At 31.9% G+C, this 21,976-nt stretch overlaps 1 protein-coding gene across 7 annotated transcripts in view; it reads left to right on the top strand.

The window, feature by feature from the left end:
• Positions 1–21,976, top strand: part of LOC118181914 (voltage-gated potassium channel subunit beta-2-like) — a 262,942-nt gene that overhangs the window by 90,000 nt on the left and 150,966 nt on the right. For 2 of the 7 annotated variants that reach the window (XR_015041653.1, XM_085818414.1), the window contains exon 1: positions 9,389–9,600. The exons of 2 other annotated variants lie outside the window; for them this stretch is intronic. The gene's annotated coding sequence lies outside the window, so the exon portion shown is untranslated. Of the gene's footprint in view, positions 1–9,388; positions 9,601–21,976 lie in introns of those variants that run through there. 3 more of the 7 variants (XM_085818413.1, XM_085818410.1, XM_085818408.1) reach the window with 3 other exon arrangements.

Genomic DNA, 21,976 nt, shown 5'->3' with positions numbered 1-21,976 from the left:
CAGTGTTGCCACTGCTCGCTTTGAAATTGCTCATTTTGTTAATAAAAATTCGCTAAAGTTTTAAAAATATGAAATAATAAACAAATTCGAAATTAAAAATTCGGGCTTCCAGGTGCCCGTGTTCAGGTGGAGGAGTACATTATTCAAAATTTTATGGCTCTAGGTATATTTGTTTTCACAATGAGAGAAATATGCATATATTCATGCAGATTATTCATTATTTAATTTCTTTAAATATAATACAGGGCGATAATAATTGGTGGCAACAATTTGAAAAGTGATACGCCTTTTTAGTGATTCAACAAAAAATGCCATTTTGGGACTTATAGCCCATTCGGGACTAAAATTTAAAGCTTTTATTATTTATGTATTAAAATTTATACCTTTTTCCCTTCATATACAAATAAGCCTGTCTTTTCTATTTTTTTAAATTTTAAAGCTACAAATTTTAAAATTGGATGGTACTTTTAAATTATCCTATATACTTTAAGTGCAAGAAACTTAATTCTTATATTCCCATATTAGTTTCAATTTCGTATTTAAGTAATAAACATGAGATGTAGCTCTTAGTGTTTGTATATTCTTCCTCCGGAAGAATTGATTAGAAAGCTTGGCTTATTGTCTTGGATCAGTTATGAAATTTAAATTATCTTTGAAAAAGAATTTTTTTTTCATTTTTATTTATTCACAAAATTAAAAAATGGACTTAAATGAAAAGCTCTGTGTTTCTCGTAGGAACTTAATGGTAAATCAAAACTATATTTAAATGATTAGCTTATTCGAGAGAAAGATTCGCTAACTAAAATTTTTTAAAAATTTACTTTTTCATTAATGAATTCAACTTTTCATTTCTTATGAATTTGTATTTTTTCCATCATCCAGCTAAGGTATCAAATAATTAAATATGTGTCTATTGATACTTTTCTCTGACAGAAAGTGCATTTCCTTGAAATATGATTGAGACTGGTTTAAACTAATATGAAGGTGCTTGTTTCTAAAACCCCTGAGCTATATATATCTATCTATTTATCTCTCTCTATATATATATTTAAACTGCAGGATCTTTCGAGAATTAATGATGAAATTTCATAAGTTTCCCTGAAGTGTATACTATATGAATAGCGCAAAATATTTCGTAGGGGTATTCTGTTTCGATCCATACTTTGGCAAGAACGCTTAATGTAACTCTTGGAATTTACGTGATTCTCTCTTTGAGATGATCAAGATTATCAGTTGTTTCACATTTTGGACAACGTCTTAGAGCAGAAAATATAGTAAGGTAAGATTAGGACTTCTTGCGGGCCATGGGTTAAGATCGTTTCTATCAGTCAACCATTCAAACAACATGATTCGCGAAGTGAGGTGATATTACATCTTGTTGAAATATTCGCAATTCGTCTTCTCTTTTTATTCCACTTCTGTTTGTTCGATTTGAGGAAGCAAAAGTATTTTTAGCATGCCTGAGTAGTCATTGGAGTTGGTATTGATTATAAAAGCCTAAAACCTTGTTGCTGTGCCCGAAAACCGTACAAAACGTTGACCTTACAAGAATCTCAAATTATGTTCATTAATATATGGATTTTTAGATCCCATAATCGGCAAAAGAATGTTGTTGAGAAAGTCTGGTTATATGTCTGTAGTATGCTAACAACATAGGTAAGCCTAAGTTCTCGTCTCTCAGTTCCACTGAATGCAACAGTTAAAATGTTGTATGAATGTAACTTCAGTCTCTTACGGATGACAACATGTACAATAAAAATGCATACATATAATCTTCTTGAGTGAATGAATTAAATAAAAGCGTTTTCAGTTTATTTTTGATAATACGTACTTCACAGGAATTCTAACGAGTTTCCTCCATTCAGACCTTATAATCTATCACGGTTAGCTAAATCTCTGATTATATTGTGCATTTAATAAAATCAAGAACACAAATAAAAGCAACACATCGCAATAAAAGTATTATTTCTTCTTAATAATTTCTTTTTAGCATATGTTATTTGCCTTTTGAAGGGCCTTGTATTTGTGATGCTAAAGCAAACAGAAATTCTTTTGCTTCGAAGGCCTAACTTTTTAATATTCGATTTCAATATTTTCCATTAATATCTTTTAAAAGGAAAATGGAAAAATCTTCTCCTTTAAACGTTATCTCAGTTTTCGTCATTTCTAAGCGTTGAGTACGCAATCAAATATTCAGACGGAAAAAAAAACCTTTTATTGTTCCATTAAAGTTCTCTTTTATCGTAAGAAGTCGCATCAGACAGCGATGCGGATGAACTTTAATTAGTATGCATTATGTCGTCAAACATAAAATGTATTACAGAACTTAATTTCCTTCAAACCTTCAACAAATTAGAATATTCCCTTTTTAATTAAAGAGAAATCCAATTAAGGATACGTAATAATTTTTTTTGACATTGCTTTCAGAAAGTCCCTTTTCAGTGCTTTAAAAAGAAAGAAAGTAAGCATAAAAATTTTTCCCTAACATTTTAAGCTTTCCTTGGGTTTTCAATATGCATTATAAATAAGCGTGCAAATGTGTCTCCGTCTCAGCACAAGCCGAAAGTCAAACATGTAATAAGTGGGCGGAATTTTAATTAACCGATAATAAATATAATTTAAGAAACTAAAGTATGGAGAAACTGCAATCGTAACTGAGCTACTTAACCTTGTTTTTATTTATATTCGCTTGCATTTTATTTCCCCAAAAGATATTTAGACCACTAGACCTTTTTCAGTATATATATATCTTCTTTCTTTTTTGTACGGTAATAATTGATTACGTTAATTCGTTTTTAATTAGTTAACTTTATTTTGTTATAATTACAAGTTTTCACTGTGAAGAATATCCAGACTGTCATAGGCTAAGATTCCACTGTTTATATAATTTTACGAATCTACTGCCTGCCAAACTGGATGCACTGTTATTGGAAACTGAAATTAAAAATAATAAAAAAAACTATTAAAATATTTTAAATTATATGAGGCGCTGAAAACTTTCTTATTTATTTATTCCGATTGAAAGACCTGTATATATTAATTTCGATGTTCGAAAACGTACTAGATGGCCTGGCTGATCCCAGTGAAATCTGAACTGGCAGTCTGCGAACACCTTATTAAATTTTAACAAGCAGTTTATATATCATTTATTTCGTTTGATTGACCTTTCTATTTATAAGATATAACTGTTCTTGTCGGATAGTAAAATTTAACATAGACTAAAAGAAAAAAAAAGCGAAAGATGGGATGTTTTGATTGGATGAATTCTTATTACTTTCAGAAGTCATTTGCTATTAAAAACTTTTATCATGTCTTATTACTGCAGTTTGAATTCAATCCAAAATTTGAATTCCATAATTATGAAATTATCGATTAATGGTTACACGAATTTCTCTTAACTTACTATTGATTAGAAGAAATTAAAGATTAACTTATAGTTTATTGAATTTTTAGTTATCTTTAATTAAATAGTTAATTCTGTTAACTGAATCTTTAATTCAGTTACCGTTAATTAAATCTAATTTCTCCTAACCGATAGTAAGTTAAGAAAAATTCACTTACGTTAAATGATAACGTCATAATCAGGTAACTGTCCCGATTACCTAATTAAGAAGTTACTCTCACACTGGCAAAACTTATTCAAGAAAAATTTATTTACCGTTAATTGAATCTTTAGATTACTTATTATTAATTATATCTTTAATTTTAATTGAGAAGTTCTCCAATGAATGGTAAAAAACTTTGTTAGTTTGACTATTCACTAGGAGAAATTTAGGAAGAACTGCTGAAATTAAATATTCTTCCCTCCAGATCAGAGAAGTGTTCTATAACTGTAAGTAATTCTTACTTTTCATTAATTCTTTAAAGTGTAGTTCATATAGCCAACCAGTGGCCGAGTATATAAGATTGCAAATCACTAGTAGTCTGTCCCGGGTTGTCTTAATGTCTCGAAAGTGCGACTTAGGATATATATTAGATTTATATATAGCACTATTCTAACATAGGTGTTTTGACACAAAATCAGAATTTTCTGAAATAACACACCATTTTTTTTTACATATTTCGACTCTACGACTCAAATTATGCATAGATACTAAATTTTGTTAAAATTTGGGACGAAATTTACGGAGAAATTCAACACTTTATGTTGGAGCTTTTTTTCAGTTGCGCCAAGAATAGTTCATTTGACGAACTTCTTAATATATGACAACCTATTTTCCTTTCCCTTTCTACCTCGTGCGTGAGGGTAAAAAAAGACGCGATCCTTCCTTTTTCCAGATAATGGTCTTTATATCATATTTTTAATTATAATTGTTATTATTTTAAGTATTTTTCCTTTTTCAAATTTCATTTTAATTTGTTTAAGTTGCATGGTTTCTTTCGTATAACTGTTTTAAAAATTTCTATTTACTCATTCGAACTGCGTAGTTTAAATCAAAGGTGCATCGTTTATTTATTTTTTTTTTTTCAAATACTTTTCTCTATACTATGTTTTTAGTTATAGTTACTATTTTAGGTAATTTTTAAATTTAACTTAGGATGACTTGCATACACTGCTTTAAACAGTTTTATCATTGTGCCCATTGCTTTACACAATTTTATCCTACATTTGGTTTCTTAAAATGTTATTCATATTTTAGTCAAATATTTTATTTTTGAAATCCCAAGAATCAAATATCATAAGATTAAAAAGTTTTAAATTAAAAAAAAATCTGAAATGTTTCAGATTTTAAATTACGTCCAAAGGGGCGTTTTTTAACATTTTGTGTGTTACCTTTCTTTATTAAATATCATGTTCCTCGTACTTAAACCATAAGATCCAGTGCAACAGCAATATCGCAAAATAGTTTTAAAACGAGCATATCTTTAGAATTTCCGATACAGAGACTCACGCGCTGGAGATAAAAATGTTTTTTCTGCACAACGTTGCCATTGCTCGCTTTGAAATCCTTGAGTTTGTTAATCAAAAATTCGTCAAAGTTTTAAAAAATAGGAAATCGATCATAAAACAAATTTCAAATTTCAAATTTGGTCTTCCACATGCTCATATTCGTTGGAGGATTACGTTATTCAAAATTCGATGACTCTATGTACCGTTATTTTATGACAATGTGAGAAATATACATACATTTACGCAGATTTTCATTATTTAATTTCTTCAAATATAATGCAGGACTCTAACATTTTATGGCAACAGTTTGAAAAGTGAACCGACATTTATCCGTCCGACGCAAAATGCCAAAACGAAACTAATAGTCCTTCGGGATTCAAATCCCTTTGGACTAATAAAATACTAAATTTTACGTAAAAATTTATTTTTTCTTCTCTTTTTCTTCAGGCATTCTGCTTCATTCTTGCTCTTTTTCTTTAGGCATTCTGCAAGTATATTAAAAAGCATCCAACTTTTCGAAACATATTGGTATTTCTGACAATCATTTTAAATAAAGTTATCGTCTTCCATTTCATAAAGGCTCACAAACGGCCTAGCGGTAATGTCGCTGAATACTGGTAGTTCACTCCGGGGTTCAAATCCCTGTCAACGGGCTGATTGCATTGGCGTTTTCGTGGGTTTTCTCATGTGTAACGTGTATGCCAGCTGGTTTCCCTTAGAAACTCCAAGTTTGATAACATTTGGTCCGGTAGTTTTCTTTTTATGACCATTTCAAAGTGGAACTTTAATTATAACCACCATGTAAATTAAACTTTAAAAGTTTGACAGTTTGGTTCAAGTGCCAGCTTTAAATATATATATATATAAATATAAATTTTTATATTAATTCTCTTAGAAAGAACGTTTTAAGAAGCTAATTTTTCTCATGCTAATTTTTCTATTTTTTTCTGTATAAAAAAACATGATATTTAATATGATTTAGATTGTTTCAGCCGATATAAGAAACAGGTCACTCGGTGGTACAGAATAAACACTGCTGGACTGTTTTATTTCTTTGTCATTTAGCAAAAAATTCGAACCCCCGGAGTGAACTACCAGTATTCAGCGGCTTTACCGCTTGGCCGTTTGTGGGGCCTTATGAAACGGAAGGCGATAACCTTATTTAAAAGGATTGTCAGAAATACCAAGATGTTTAGAAAAGTTGGGTGCTTTTTAATATACTTGCAGAATACCTGAAGACAAAAGAGTGAGAATAAAGCGGAATGCCTGAAGAAAAACTTTTTAAAGCAGTGTATGCAAGTCATCCTAAGTTAAAATGTCGGTTATGCATCTCCTCTTATTTGTATATCTTTTTTGAACGGAACATTGAAAGGCGTGTTAAGTGTGCTTTACTGTATTTTCTCTTTTAATATATGCAGTTTTCAAAAGCATCGTAGTCTGGGTTCCAAAGTATTCTTCCGAAAGAAACGCAATTCAAATACATAAAATCAAATTCTGGAAAATTTATATTAATAAATATATTTAAAATGCTCGGTTCGAATGAATAAATAGAAAATTTAAAAATAATTGTCTGAAGAGGCAGTGCAACAATAACAATTAAAATAAAAGTCTAAAAATTTAAAAATTACCTAAAATAGTAACTATGACTAAAAATATAGTATAAAGAAAAGTATTTGAAAAAAAAAAAAAAAAAACGATGCACCTTTGCTTTAAACTACGCAGTTCGAGTGAGTAAATAGAAATTTTTAAAACAGTTATTCGAAAGAAACTATGCGACGTAAACAATTAAAATGAAATTCGAAAAAGTTAAAAATTGCTTAAAATTAAAAACAATAATAATTAAAAATATAATATAAAAAACATTATTTAAAAGAAGGAACGATTGGGTCTTTTTTTCTGCTCACGCACTATGTAAAAATGGAAATGAAAATAGGTTGCCACATATAAAGAAGTTCGCCAAGTGCACTAATTTTGGCGCAAACTGAATAAAAAGCGCCAACATAAATTGTTGAATGTCTCCGTAAATTTCGCACCAAATTTTACAAAATTTAATATTTAGGCATAATTTGGGTCGCAGAATCGAAATATGTAAAACAATTTTAAAAAATTGGTATGTTATTTAAGAAAAAGTCCGATTTTGTGTCAAAATACCTATGTTAGAATAGTGCTATATATAAATCTAATATATATCCTAAGTCGTGCTTTCGAGACATGAAAAACGCAGTTTGAATTTTGTCAATCGGCCCAGTAGAAAGGGAGATATAGCACTGTCCCCCCCCCCTTTTTTTTTTTAAGCAGTGTACATATATGTCTCGAATAACTCAAAACCTATTAGCCGTTAGAACGTTAAAGGTTTTGTATATGAGACTGCTATAACATCTAGTTCTGCATCTCCCTTTTTTATTGAAGTCGGCAGTATATATATATCTAATGTTGTATGATCTTAAATTCATTTAGTGCGAAAACAAGTTACCACTACTTGCGCAATTGCTGCAAAGTAAGTTAATAATAATTTATTTTCTAAACAATATTGATTAATTGATTATATTATCTCCTAAGTTTAATTAAAGTAGAATTATTTTAAAAGAGTGAATCCATACTGGTAAGTTATATTTTGAAAGGTGTTTTGAAGTAACTTGAAAGTAAAATGTTAATAATGTTTTAACGGGGACTGGAATTAAATCATCATGAAGAACAAAATTTCATTTGTAAAAGGAAAAATGAAATTAAAAGCATGTATATATACGCTATCGGCAATATACCCACCCCATTACCCAGTTTAAAAGTCCTTATCCGGCCTTTATTTTCGCAATTTTGCAATTTTAAAGTCATTTTCAACTTGCCTTGAAGGATCGATTAATTAAGTTTGAATAATTCGAGGTGGTAAGTTTGAATGAATTGAAGCAAAAAAGTATGTAAAATTTAATGGGAGTCATGTGGTGTCCACATCAGAGTTTTTCAAAAGGTTCTCAGACTATCAGCATTTATCTTAAATAGGAAAATATTACCAGCATATGAAAAGAATAACAATTTCAAATACTAATTTTAATCATCAAATAAGGAATATGTGATGCATTCAAAAAATAAAACACTTAACATTCTTTACCAAATCTTTCTGTAATTTGTTTGTATTATTCTTCTCATCAAGTACATAGCCTCTGTTTTCCTTTAAAACAAATCAAAGAATTGCAGGTACTCTGCACTGCAAAACTTCGGCACAGCCTCAACTAAACGCATTTCCTTGTTATCACTGTTAGAGATTTTGCAGCAAAATTCTGTATTCCAGCTGAAATTTTATTCTAGTTCCTTCTATTGTTGTGAAATTCCCCAATACATATTTTAAAGTTAAATTAAAGGCACAAAATATCCCGATTTGTTTATAAAAACCGTTAGAGCTTAGATACAAAAAAATGCATGCGTAAATGGCGCCGTTGCTTAGTTGAAAGATTGCTATAAGCATAGTTGCCTAGACAATGGTCATGCGCATGGTTGCAAAGTTTGATACGTTCTGTAAATTTGCGAGTCCTACGAAGGTATTTTCAATAACACGTAAGTATCCTCAAATTAATTAACATTTATATTTTAATTAATTTCATAGTCCATAACTGAAAAAAACGGAAGTTAAACTACCAATAAAATGATTCCACCGGGTATTAGGAAGAAATTTTTGTTTTTAAATATTTAATTCCAGCAGTTTATTTTTAAAATCTATTTATTTCTCAAACCAATTTTTTTATTCTGAAGGAAAACGCTTTTTTTCACATCATATTTATATATTCATTTCCATGTATTTGATAAATAATCACGCTCTGTGTATAAATGAATTGCATCAAAATTCTGTACGTAATATATGGCACAATAAGCACCTTTTTTCTAATCATGTTAATAGTAGAAATCTTAAGAGTGTTATTAAGAAGCAAGAATTTTGTTTTGAAACCGTTTGATTTTCTAAGAGAAATGTGCAGTTATTGAAAGAAATATTATGCTTTTAATGACGAGTTAAAAAATATGTATCTCATAAAATGAAATTAGCTGAAAATTGTATTCATAATTAAATGAGTCAACGAAAATTTGGTTTCATAATGTAATTTAATGAGAAAAACAGAAAAAGGCTAAGTTTAACCCCATATTTATTGAATAAAAGTATCCCAACAACTGCCAGTAGCATTTTAGATAAAGCACTTTCTATTTGAGGGTAAGAGTTTCACTTTGACTCACTGCGCGATATTCATTGCTTATTTAATAATAACCTCTGAAAAGATACCCTGAGTATTCTTAACATCTAATAAGAGTGTTGATTACATAAAGATACTATCTCACAGAGGCACGATCTATCCATTTTAATTGTTTCCAAAGAGAACGAATGAAATCCCGAGATGTCCTCGTGTTTCTCTCGTGTTTTTTCGTGCCAACTTTGTAGCCAGCATGGCAGAACTCCAGGAGGAACTTCGCTTCTATTTTCGTTGTTGTGGCTACTATCTGTAATGCTTGCTTGTGTACGTTGTTGCTTTTTCTTCGAAAAGGCTTGATGCATGGTGAAAGAACTTTTTATACGCCGGCGGCTACATCGTTCTCTGGTTTCGTAAGAAAAGTCACGATCTTTGGAGCCTGGGGATAAGTGTTCCATTGAATATCGTCCTCCCGAAGTATTAATGTTGTAGGAAGAGATACTGTTTTGGAAATGGGGATATCTTTCACATACCTTCGAGGTAAGGTATTTGCATTTTTTAACTTCTTTTCCGAATAAAAATAGAGCTTTGTGCAACGCTTTAATACATAAGAATTTTATACATTCACCGTGTCCCAAAATGATGCTCTACTCTTAACTTTTGCATTATTCATGATTAAATATGCATAGTAAAACAGGCTGAGTTAAAGTTATCTTAAATTATTTCTGTTTTTGTTTGTGTCTTGTTCTGTGGTCTAAGAAAATAAAAATGTAAAAGCCTTCAATGAAAACGTTATCCCGAAAATGAAGTCATAAAAAAACATTTCCTGTCCAAAAATAGAATAATGAATATCAGCTTCAATATATAATACCCTGCATCTTAATGGATAACATCTAGACACTGCAATTTCGAAGTAAATATTCAGCTCGATGAACTCATGTGTGATTTTGTCAAGTTTTAAAAAGATACGAAAAGGAGTTTTATGTAGTAATAAATAATATAATGAAACGCTGATGTAATTTAACTGAGTTAAAAATAAAGTGATATAAAATGGTGGTAGAGAGGTTTAGTTCGCGAAACTGAGATATTTTAATATTATTACTCATTCTCTCATTACGAAAATAAAATAACTTAGTTGCTATAATGAGAATTTAAAGGAATTATAAATGGCTTTAATAAAATGATACGTTTAGGAAATTTAATGTTTTTAACTAAGCAAATGGCTGGAAGAAAACTTACTTAACTGGTTTCTAAAGAAATATTATTTTTTAAAATTTATGACTCTTCGTATAAATCAGAGAGAGCAAACAATACTCCTAATACATTTTTTATTACTTTAAAAGAACTAAGCAAGCATAACAACAATTGAACATACACTTTAAAACACATAAATTTTTTTGAGTATGATAACTTGAAATTTGGTTATAAAATTACGATCTAAATCTAAAACATTAATAAGAAATTTGTATATTATTATAACGTTTCCCCTAACCCTCACAGGCTGATTTTTGTTTCATATTATGAATTTTGGTTATATTTTTAATTTATAATGAAATAAGTGCCGTTTCAATGGCTTGTAATATTGACAGTTATGAAGAAATTCCAGTTTACATGTGGTGAAATAAATTCAAACAGTTATGTGTCTTAATACTACGTACATTGTTATAACTGAAAAAGAAATTCCCTTGTCATAACTGAATACCTTACTTGTGATAACTGAATAAGACACTAGTGATAAATGAATACGAAATGTAAATATTTACAAACAATGTGCAAAATAAGTGCTAATTTACACCTAAATGACATCTTTAGATTTTTTTTTATCAAAAGCAGTGTAATTTCTAGTTTCATTAAAGCAATAATAGTTAAATTTTTATTGATGAGGTTTTAGAAAATAAATATGTACTTGCATTTCCTCTATTAGGTCTATTAGTAATGTATTTCCTATTATTTTAAGCATTATTTATGCTTTCAAATCAAACTTTTAAGTGAAGTTAAATTTTCTTCTCTGGAAGAAACACCTACGCATAATTAAAGCACTAAATTTAACACATAGCTCAAATCAAAAAATTGAAACTCTTTCTCACATTATCTGTCACACAGTGTTTCCGCTCATAAAGGTAATTCCAAAAATGCCGTTAGTTCTGTTTTATTGGAAGAAACTAAATCATATATTTTATGAAATATTCATTTTAAAATCTGCAAAAATAAAATACAGTAAAATGTTTACGAAAACTGAAAGGGAAATAAACAATATGCCTTGTATCTCACAGAGAAAAATGCGACCAGTAATGTTAATGTTAGCATCACATTTATCGGCCTTTCAATATCGTGGAAACATTGTTAACTTTCTCGCGAAAACGAAGTCATAAAAAACCATTTCCTATCCAGAAATAGAATAATGAATATCAGCTTCAATATATAATACCCTGCATCTTACAGGATAACATCTAGATACTGCAATTTCGCAGTAAATATTCAGCTCAATGAACTCATGTGTGATTTTGTCAAGCCTTAAAAAGATACGAAAAGAAGTTTTATATACTAATAAATAATAAAAAATATGTATCTCATAAAATGAAATTAGCTAAAAATCGTATTCATAATTAAATGAGTCAACGAAAATTTGGTTTCATAATGTAATTTAATGAGAAAAGCAGAAAAAGGCTAAGTTTAACCCCATATTTATTGAATAAAAGTATCCCAACAACTGCCAGTAGCATTTTAGATAAAGCACTTTCTATTTGAGGGTAAGAGTTTCACTTTGACTCACTGCGCGATATTCATTGCTTATTTAATAATAACCTCTGAAAAGATACCCTGAGTATTCTTAACATCTAATAAGAATGTTGATTACATAAAGATACTATCTCACAGAGGCACGATCTATCCATTTTAATTGTTTCCAAAGAGAACGAATGAAATCCCGAGATGTCCTCGTGTTTTTTCGTGCCAACTTTGTAGCGAGCGTGGCAGAACATCAGTGCAGTCTCATAAATATGTATGTAAAACTGCGTAGAATGTTTGTAAGAACTTTCGGTTGTACTTAGTACTGATTTTAAATCACAAACATCAGTTACTGAAAAAGAGGTTTTACTTAAGTTTAATTGAAAACTATGAATAAAGTATATTTGATCAGCTTCTCTGGGATTTTTTAGAATGAGTAATAATTTATTCGTGTCATTCATCACCTGACACTCTTTGACACCAATGATACTTAAATCTGTAAACACAGAATATGATGTTACAAATTGCGTTTCTTTAGTTTTGACAGAAAAGAAAATATTAAACATTAAATTAAATATTGTTAGGTGGCCCATAATTTAAATTAATTCTAGAAAAATACATGAAAGTACATAATTCTGGCATTGTAACCTCACGTCAAGATCTTTTTAAAATCAAACAATTTAAGGTAAATTAATGCATTTAGAATAGACATAAATAAAAGCTGAATAATTTAGTTCGTAATTTTGTTAATTTTTTGTATTAAACTATATTTTTGTATTCAAGTTTTATTTAGTACTGTAAGGGGAGTCGTGTTGGATAAGGTCATATAAAAAATAATATAGAGTAACAATAATTTATTAAGAGGTTTAAGTTACACACGAACACCACATTTAATTTTAAGAATATTACAAAGCAAGAGTCTGATACAACCTAACAGGTTCATCACTTGGCCTTTACTGTACTGAAAAGTCTTTCTCTGGCTACTCACCAGAGAGCACCCTCGTTGGTAGACTTAGTCCAACCTAGTTTACATTATCAGCAGAATTTATAATAAAGGATTAGTTACAATACTCATTTTTCAGGTCCGTTACTCTGTTGCTACCGTGGAAAGATTTGTAAATACCTGTACCGTAGCGTTTAATTAAATCAAAGCAGTTACATACAGAACGTTTTCCACTTATAATATGAATCCATTACTTAAAAACCATTTATTAATCCAGTCTTCAAGAAGATGTTAAGAGATACAAACAAATAACTTCATTCTTATATCTAAGATGAGAATTTTTATTCTCTTTTTTCACTATATGTCAAAATGTCATTCCCATCTGAGATAAAAATAGCATCGATGATTCAAGCAGTACCTTCCGAATAATGAACGACACTGAAAAGTTTTATTTTGGTCTACTTTGAAGCTTTATGTAAATTTAAGTATTGATATTAAATTATTGTATGTAATACCTATAAGTAAACAAACATTTTTATTTAGCTTCGCCGTGCTTACAACAATCCTAAATTTCAGCCTCTTTAGATTTTACAGTTTTAGTTCCCCATCTTTGCAAGGAATTTGTTTTCTGTAAGATTCAGTCTTATAATGAAGCTGTTTTACAATAATCAAAGAAGCAGGCTTAATTCTCAATGAATTTTAAATAAAAATTAATTTTAAGAATAGTTTTTTGCTTGTTTAAGAGTTTATTACTTAATGGTAAATAAAATGAATTCTCATTTATTAAATATATTCTTTTGACTTACAATACTGTATTAATTAAGATAATAATTTTAAATGAATGTCAAGAATTGAATGTTTTTCATTTTAGGGATGTGGGATTAAATGTAAAATGCTTCAATAAAAATATGTAAATATAAACTACATGACTTAATTGAAATACAGAATTCTTTGTCATAGAACTTTAAGTTGTGTATTATAATTTCATAAAATTTACTTTTGTTTCCATAAAATTTATTTTTACTTTATTTTGTCAGTAGTTAAATTGCTTATTAATTAGTATTATTTTCATTTCCTCGCCTCCTTTTCTTCCCCCATTGAAAATATAAAGCTCGAAAGTTCTTTTAGTGATTGAAGAAATGATTTGCAAATTTCATTCCTTTGTATTTGAATGAGACTCAATTTATTTTTAATTTTTTATGCAAATTTTATTCAGGGATTTCTTCAATTATTTCCATAAGTGTTCAACAGATTCAATTATGATGACTAAGATGTTTAAGAATATTATAAGTCGTAACACTATATTCACAGTTTGTGTGTTTCGAATCATTGTGCTGTTGTGAAATGATGTTGTTCTTTGACCGTAATTTATTGGCATTGTTCTTCAAATTTTCTTTTATATTCCTATAAGTATCTCCCTACACACACTGATATATAAAATCGCCAGTTCCAATACGGATATCTCAGACGCTGACATATATTCTCAAACTTTCTCCGAACCTTCCGTATACTTAAAGAGCAACAAAAAGATCGTGTTAATGAAACTCTTGTGTGGATTTTCGCAATAATTATCCTCTTGCTTCTGCTAAATAATTCAAATTCTGATTAAGCGCTAAAAATAACAATATTTTGGAAATCATGATGTTTATGAACAAATGTTTTTGAAACTTTCACTCTCTTTTTTCGATTATCCTCGTTGTAGGCTTATTTCTAGCAAACAATCATCTCTATCTATTATTTCGAATTAGTCGATGCACTGTTTCAATGTTTAAATTCTTATGATAAAAATGCAGGAACTTTATAAGGAATTTCCCTGACTAGTTAGTTCACCCACCAACAACTGAGCGGTAACAGCTGAACACTAATTGTTCCACTCGAGTTCACATCCGTGCGAACGGATTCAATTACATAGGCGTTTCCATGTTTTTTCTCCTTTTGTAACGTGAATACGAGGCAGTTTGCCTTAGAATTACCTAGAAATCTTCCCATGAAGGCGTTCTTTTTTACACAGATATAGTTAGTGTGCTTCTCCATATTTTAAGAACTTCAAATCCTTATCTGATTAAAATTTGTTTCGGCACATTTACGAACTTGCCACTCTTGAAGAGAGTTTAGAATTTTTAGTCTGTAAAGTCTGGATGCATACTGGAAGTTTCATTGATGACATCTTTTTCGACATAAGGGGATGAAGGCACATCTGGAGGGCGACCAAATAAGAGATCACAAGGGAGACGAAAGTCCCGACCAAGTGAGCCAATAAGAAAACAGGTAACTTCCTGTCCCCTTGATGATTTCGGGAAACCATTAGCGAGAATTTGAAAAGGATGGTTCGATTAAACCTCTATACCATGCGGTCTGACTGCGGGTGTAAAGGTGACGTCTGAGTTTTATCTACGCTTAGTAGTTTGCAGATGTCTTTAATTACAGCCGAGATAAAATTTCTTCTTTTATTATAATACGTTTGAAGAGGCACCCTAAACCTGCAATTACTGCTTCCTCCAATAATGTTTCATTATACGTATATGATACAATTTGAGATTCACAAGATAAATTGAACATCTGATTTGGTGCAACAAAAATAGGAGATAAACATAATTAATAAACAAATAAACATAATGAGATAATTATAATTAGTACTGGCAACACAATTGTATTCCTACTATTTTGTAATCTACTTATGCCCTACACCATTATTTTTAATAAATACTGGATGCGGGGCATACTGTGGAATTGCACGATGTACCATAATAGGCAAACTTTAGACCTTTTGAAAAGCTTTAGTCTATGCAAATTCTTATAAAACTTGCAATTACCCCCCCTTTTTTTTCTCTCAAAGAGTTAGTATGGAAAGGCATTACCAGTTGACCTATGGTACATCGCTGGTGTCCCCCATACTTTTACCTTTACCTATACGTATATGATACCGTGACAGCTTCTTGATCAGGGACAGGATACGCTTTAGTCTACTTTGTGAAGTGACAACGAAAATAAATTTGAGACCATCAACAATTCGTCGCAGAGGTCCCAGCATGTCAAAGCCGATACATTGGAAAGCTGCACCTATATTATAACGTTTCAGCTTCCCTTTGCTGCGTTTCTCCGTTCCTCTTCGACCTGCTCACAGGCATCGATATTCCAAAGTGGCCTCTTGTAGGGCTGCTATGTAGCTGTTTAAGGAAGTCCGGTATCTTGGAAGTATCAGCTTTGCCATCTGAAAGTCTTTCCTACATCCAACTAGAACTTGCAATACATCGTTTATCGTCAATGCAATACATCGTTTCGCATATGGAGTGAGTCCCAGAGAGCCTAGTATTGCTTTGTCGTAGAACTATAGACTGAAATGTCCTGCCAAGTAGGTTTCTTATCTCAAGGCACCATTAAATGAATTATAGGTTTAATGTCGCTGTCTTCCAACTGGTCTTTCCTAACTTCTTTCTCACTCCATAGGTCTCGATCAGCCGATGAAGTTGTAACATGACGCACAATCGGATAAATAGCTCGCATTTCGATTCGACTCTACAGCAGTATATGCAGCTATTTGTGTGCGGTTTTCTAGACAGGGAGTCAACGTTTCTATGTGGTAATCCTTTCCGATAGCGGATAGTGATGTCATAGAGTCTCCGTATTGCAATGACTATTTTTTAAAATTTAATAGCCAAGTTAACGATGCATGGTCTGTGCGAAGCAGGAATTTTCTGCCATAGAGGTAATGGTGGAAACGCTGTGATGGTTAAACCCTGTGCATTCAGTTATAACTCCGATGTAAGGTTCTCCGAAGTCACAAAGACTGGTGGACTATTGAATCGTTTAACGGAAGTCACGGGACTATTCTGCAACCACATCGCCCTTCATTATTTCTTTCGCTTTATCATTGACTTTGGCAACTCACCGGGATGACGGTCCTAGATAAATCGACGAGTACCGAGGCTGCTGGTACTTCTTTCGGGTTGTTACAGTCAGTAAGATATTCCGTTATGCCTTACCAGAAGTTTCTGTTTTCAGGTTTCGTAAAAATTCTGATTTTGGTAGTACTGTGATATCGTATTGCGCTATGATTTGTTGGATGGATTTTACTCATTTATCTTTAATTCAGAAGAGTTATATCCTCAGAGACAAAAGGTATTTCGTAATTTTTGAAGTCGAAAGAAAAATTGTATTTTCTTAAAAATTCTAATCCGAGTATGCAAGAGTTTGTAATATCTGCCATATATGCCGCGTAACGTTAGGCATCATTTACAAACGTGATCTTAATGTTTAACTTTCCATCACTGTCGATTTTACCACCAAGCACAGTCTGGGGGGGGGGTAACGCACGGCGGAACCAAATGAGTTTACTTTCCAAATGCAGAGCCAAGTCTTTTCGGATGATAATAACATTAACTCCTCTATCGATGGTCATATCCCAAGTAACTCTATTGATATGTCCTATGATAAAGAGTCCATTACTGCCGCCTGTCATTACCTGAAACGCTTTGAAATAGGGCTTCTCAATATCTGAAAATCTCCCCTCTGCGAAATGGCCGCTAATTTGTTCCTTGCCTCCTTGCTGTGGAGTGTTATTAACTTCCGTCCCTTGTAATGTTCTGCAGTTTCTTCGTACGCGGCCTTCACGACAATATTTCAACACTTTACATTGGTTTGTTTTCACACACACTCCGCCTCAATGCATGAACTAGCGTGTTCAAATCGTCTACGCAAGCCCTCGGTTGATCCATTGGCTACAGGACATGAACAGCCATTATTAGGTAACGATCTCTAGCACCTTCCATTTTTCGAAATTACTGAGAGGCATATACTGTTAAAGCTACATCTACGGGCTGAATATAGTTACGGTTACAAATAGAGATGAATTGCAATTATTCAATTACAATACCAATTACAGTTATACAGATACCGGGCTAAAATATCGCCAAATGTTTGCATAATCAGGCAGCGTTTCATGATTCCTCTTTAAATTTGGCGACAATATTGAGGCCTTGAAACCGTAGGCAGCTTGGCGATATCTCGCTAGTTTAGGAAATATAGCCATTTACCATGTTAAATTCACTTGCCCCTGTAATCTTATTTTTCCGGCGAAGCTTCACCCTCTTCAGACTTTTCATCTTACATTATACAAAAGATATTACAATTTCACTAAAATTATTCGAATAGATACATAATACTTAATATATATAATATATTAGGATCAGTATACACTAAATGTAGAACGAAAGAAATATTTTCATAAATTACATCACTATGAAATATATGATCATGAAGCGTTCCTTGGATAATATGTGAAAGTTGACTGACTGCAGTCAGAGATCTGTCTTCAGCCGATGATAAATGATGTGCTACTTTTTCGTAATAAAGTTCCTGCTGCTCTGAAATTCTTGCAGGTTTTTTAGTAGGAGAATTTGAACTGTTTGCCGCATAGCCCAAATCTGTAATCGGATGATTTCAGCTCTTCCCAGTTTCAGAAGAGCAGTTTGTTAGCTATAGATTTTGCATTGACAAGGATGTCAAAAGAATTATAATATGATGACTCAATGTCCAAAATAATTTTATTATAGCGATATGGCATCGAAAGATTTAACTCACCTTAGATACAAACACCTCATTTCAAACAGGTGCATGGAGAAAGTAAGTTGTCCATCAAAAAACATAATGCAGTATTTTGGGTACCATTAAATTTTACTTCTCATTCACCTTAAACAGTCTAGCGGTTATCAGAGGTTGTGTGTTTAGCCGAACTCCAGGGTGCGGATTCGAATATCTAGAGTTGACTGTTTGTGTTTTTCTTTTATAGAATTTGGTTGTTTGTGTTGCCTTTCATAAGATTTTACTGTTTATGTATTCCTTTCCCTCTTTCTCACGGATGTAATATTGATATCTCTCTGTGGTGCATTTTGGACAACATTTCCAGTGATGATATCGCTAAATAATCCATGGTTTCAATGGTTCCTAACAAATATATTAAATTGTAAGTGTCCAGTCATTTAGTTTAAAAAAGAATTGCTCTTTATCCAATAAATTTACAAATTTACTTTAGAAGTATTTAGTTATCTAGTATTTGAGCATATCATAATTAATTAAAATTTTATCTTTGAAAAGTAAGCTTTCATAGAAATTTTTAAGAGTAATATTTTCTATTTTCTTGTTTATATACACATGTTGTAGTATAACGTTCGGCTCGTTGAGCCGCTTGTTATGTAATACTTCACAATTCTGAGATTTATTTTGCATTTACAAATACAGTCTATACATAAACATAAACTGACAACAATAATATGCAATGGAAGGAAAATGAAAGCATGCAGTGCTCCTTTTCCATATTTCTGAACATGCAAACTCATAATCCAACATTAGCATTGCGTGATTAATATTTTTCTGAAGGTACTACATTAATCATTTTCTGTTCCAGCTATCAGTCAGTAAATCTGCGTCGGCAGTCGATCGATTAAGAGAAAAGCAATTAAAAGGAAAGAAAACTAATTTATCATGACTAAATGCTCTCTTTCTTGCTGAATTTTAATGCTGCGTTCTTTAATGTTTTATGGGCAGCTGTCAAAACTAGCAAAATTAAATGATAAAGTTTGTACCAGTAACTGCAGGAGAGAAACTCTCATTTCATTACAGTAAACAATTCTGATTAAAAATAAACCAGGAAAAACAAATTAAAGACTTACTCTTTTCCCTGAACGAGTAAATAAGGCAGTGCTTTACAGACCTTTAGAGAAGAAAGTTTTTATTCTCAAACATAATTTGCAAGCCTTAAAGTTTTACACAAAATACGGTTGCAGCAAACGTATTTTGTGTTTCTGTGCGCAATAATTTCATCGGCGACAGGGTTGCATATCAAGTTCGCTTTTAGCGTCTCGGTTGTCGAGGATCGCCGTTATATTTGGTCCATCCCAGTTCTGAAAGAGAGCCCCTCTCGGGAGATTGATTCGGCAGACTTTTTTCCCTCTCTTCTCCTGCCATTGAGCTCGACGGTGTTTTAATGGCCCCTCAATGTCGCAAAGACGCTATGCATTTACAAGCATCCATGTCTTTTCTGAAATTTGAATTCGGGCCTGAGGCAGCTTTCTCTCTTACCACCACGGAAAGAAGGCGGCTCGAACAGAATATTTTGCGGCGTCCGAAGGGCAGCTAATCTGTCACCCATTTAAGTCCTGCTGGAGGATTTATTTATTTTAAAAAGGCCTCAGAGCGTATCTTCCGAGAATGTCATTGTCAAACGGAAAAAATTTGAAAGGTACGTTTCGTTAAATAAGGAGAATGCCACAGTATGCAGTATTATTTACAATATGCGAATGAAGATAAATGAGGAACATAATTGCTGAACACAAAACATGACATTATACTCGATACAAAAATTGAAATACAGTAGGAATAATTAAGGCAATTAGAAACTCTCATCGCTGTGTTTGTGCATTTCTACTCGTATACAAATTTAGTTGTAAGGCCTTCAGAAAAGGAGGAAGAAATTAATGTATAAAATAACTAACAAACTAATAACTACTTATTAAAATAATAAATTAATATAATCAAAATTAAAATTCAATAAAACGTACAGAGATAATCGAAATTTAGTTATTAAATAAATTATGAATAAAAATGAAATATCTGACCTTTGCTATGTGAAATTCCGACTGAAATAATAATTTCACTCAAAAACTAAAGAAATAGCTCAGCCGGCCTTCGGCTGAATTTAAGCCCTGAATATACGGTTTAATGTACTTTTTCAAGAGACGATAGAAACAAAAACCACTCTTTTTCCAGAACACCAACGAAAAAGGGTAAAATGATTAAAGCGTCACTAATGAGAATAGAGAAAATGATAGAAAAAAAAATGAGAATGTGCAACGAAATTTTAGAGAAGTGCTGTCTTCAAAAACAAAGAAAAAAAGAGTCCAGCATCTTCTGAACGAGGTGTCCTGCCGATGTAGTTCTGTCAAGCAGAATGTGACAAGGGAAATATTTTCCTGAATCCGATCCAATAACAATGTGAGAACAAACCTAAGATTCCGTACAAGTGATAATTTTTCTTCCACGTGTTTGGTTCCATTGTTCTAAAGAATCTGCAAGTACTCTGCAGTGGGAAATCACTAGCGTTGGATGCGCTAGACCAAGGACATCACTTTTAATACTTACGTAAAAGAAAAAATTTTAGCCAGTGCCATAAATTCTTTACACTTTCTAAGTCTTTGATACGTGGGTGGAAGCTTTTCTTTCCGTAAAAGTTCCAAACCTTCGTCAAAAGGTTTGCTTCTTAGGGAAAGACAGGCATGCATTCAGAAGTTAGAATCGATTTTAAAGGCTTATTTATTATTAAAATAAGCTTTGTTTGTTCAAACTGCGGTTCATTTACATAAAAGAAATATGTGTTATTCAGAGCTTCGATACATTCTGAGTAGAATAAAAGTTTATCTCAAAAATTCATAAGTACAGAAGCCGGGCTCCGGGGTGCTCCGCAACAGTTTAAACTCTGACCTAAGCATGTGTATTACCTGAGGCAGGCTTATCAATATGGAAGTCTTCTGTCTGAGCATTTGCATAGATACCTTAGTTACTCGCATATTCACTCTCTTTTTTAACTAACGCTATTATAGGAAACTCGAGTGGGAAAATTTACGCAAATAATTTAATTTCCGAAAGACACAGTTACAGTAAGAATATAACAAATGAAAAGTATTCATGAATAAATTACCGTAACGATGATAATAATATTTGTTTAAAAGAAACCTAAATTCCGATAAGAATACATAGTAATATTAACATCACAATGTCTAACAAGACATCTTCATTCCCGTTCCTCTGTACCTTGAATCTCGCCCACTCTGATTATCCACAGGCTTCAAATAATTCAGTGTTGCTGGAACTGTGCCTTTGCAGGTTGTCGCCACCATCACTGCTATCATTGTCCTCGTTACTGTTCATTCTGCATTCTCTCGTGCAATATTTTCAGAGCCATCTGGAACAGCAGATATACCTGTTTGCTTTAAGCTCTTCACTATAAATACTTTATGCCTCAGAGCCCATTCACCCGAAATCCATCAGCAAATCAGTTAGTAAGTCAAAAACAACCACTACGTAAACGGAATTCGTTTTAAAATTTAGGAGAGATCGCTTTCTGAACGTCATGAGGAAGGGTAGAAACTTGCTCTAAAATGCTATGGGGGTGGAACACCCGAGTAAATCGGTATGATCAGTATCATCGATTTTGCGAACTAGTATTTTGCCATAAACCAAAGCGATGCAAAT

This window comes from Stegodyphus dumicola, chromosome 6 (assembly GCF_044657685.1).
Source record: "Stegodyphus dumicola isolate Sdum_Otavi_A_Nest chromosome 6, ASM4465768v1".
In the NCBI taxonomy this organism is placed as follows: Eukaryota; Metazoa; Arthropoda; class Arachnida; order Araneae; family Eresidae; genus Stegodyphus; species Stegodyphus dumicola.
Note: the sequence above shows the minus strand (reverse complement) of the source record. Positions and strands in the feature narration are given on the sequence as shown.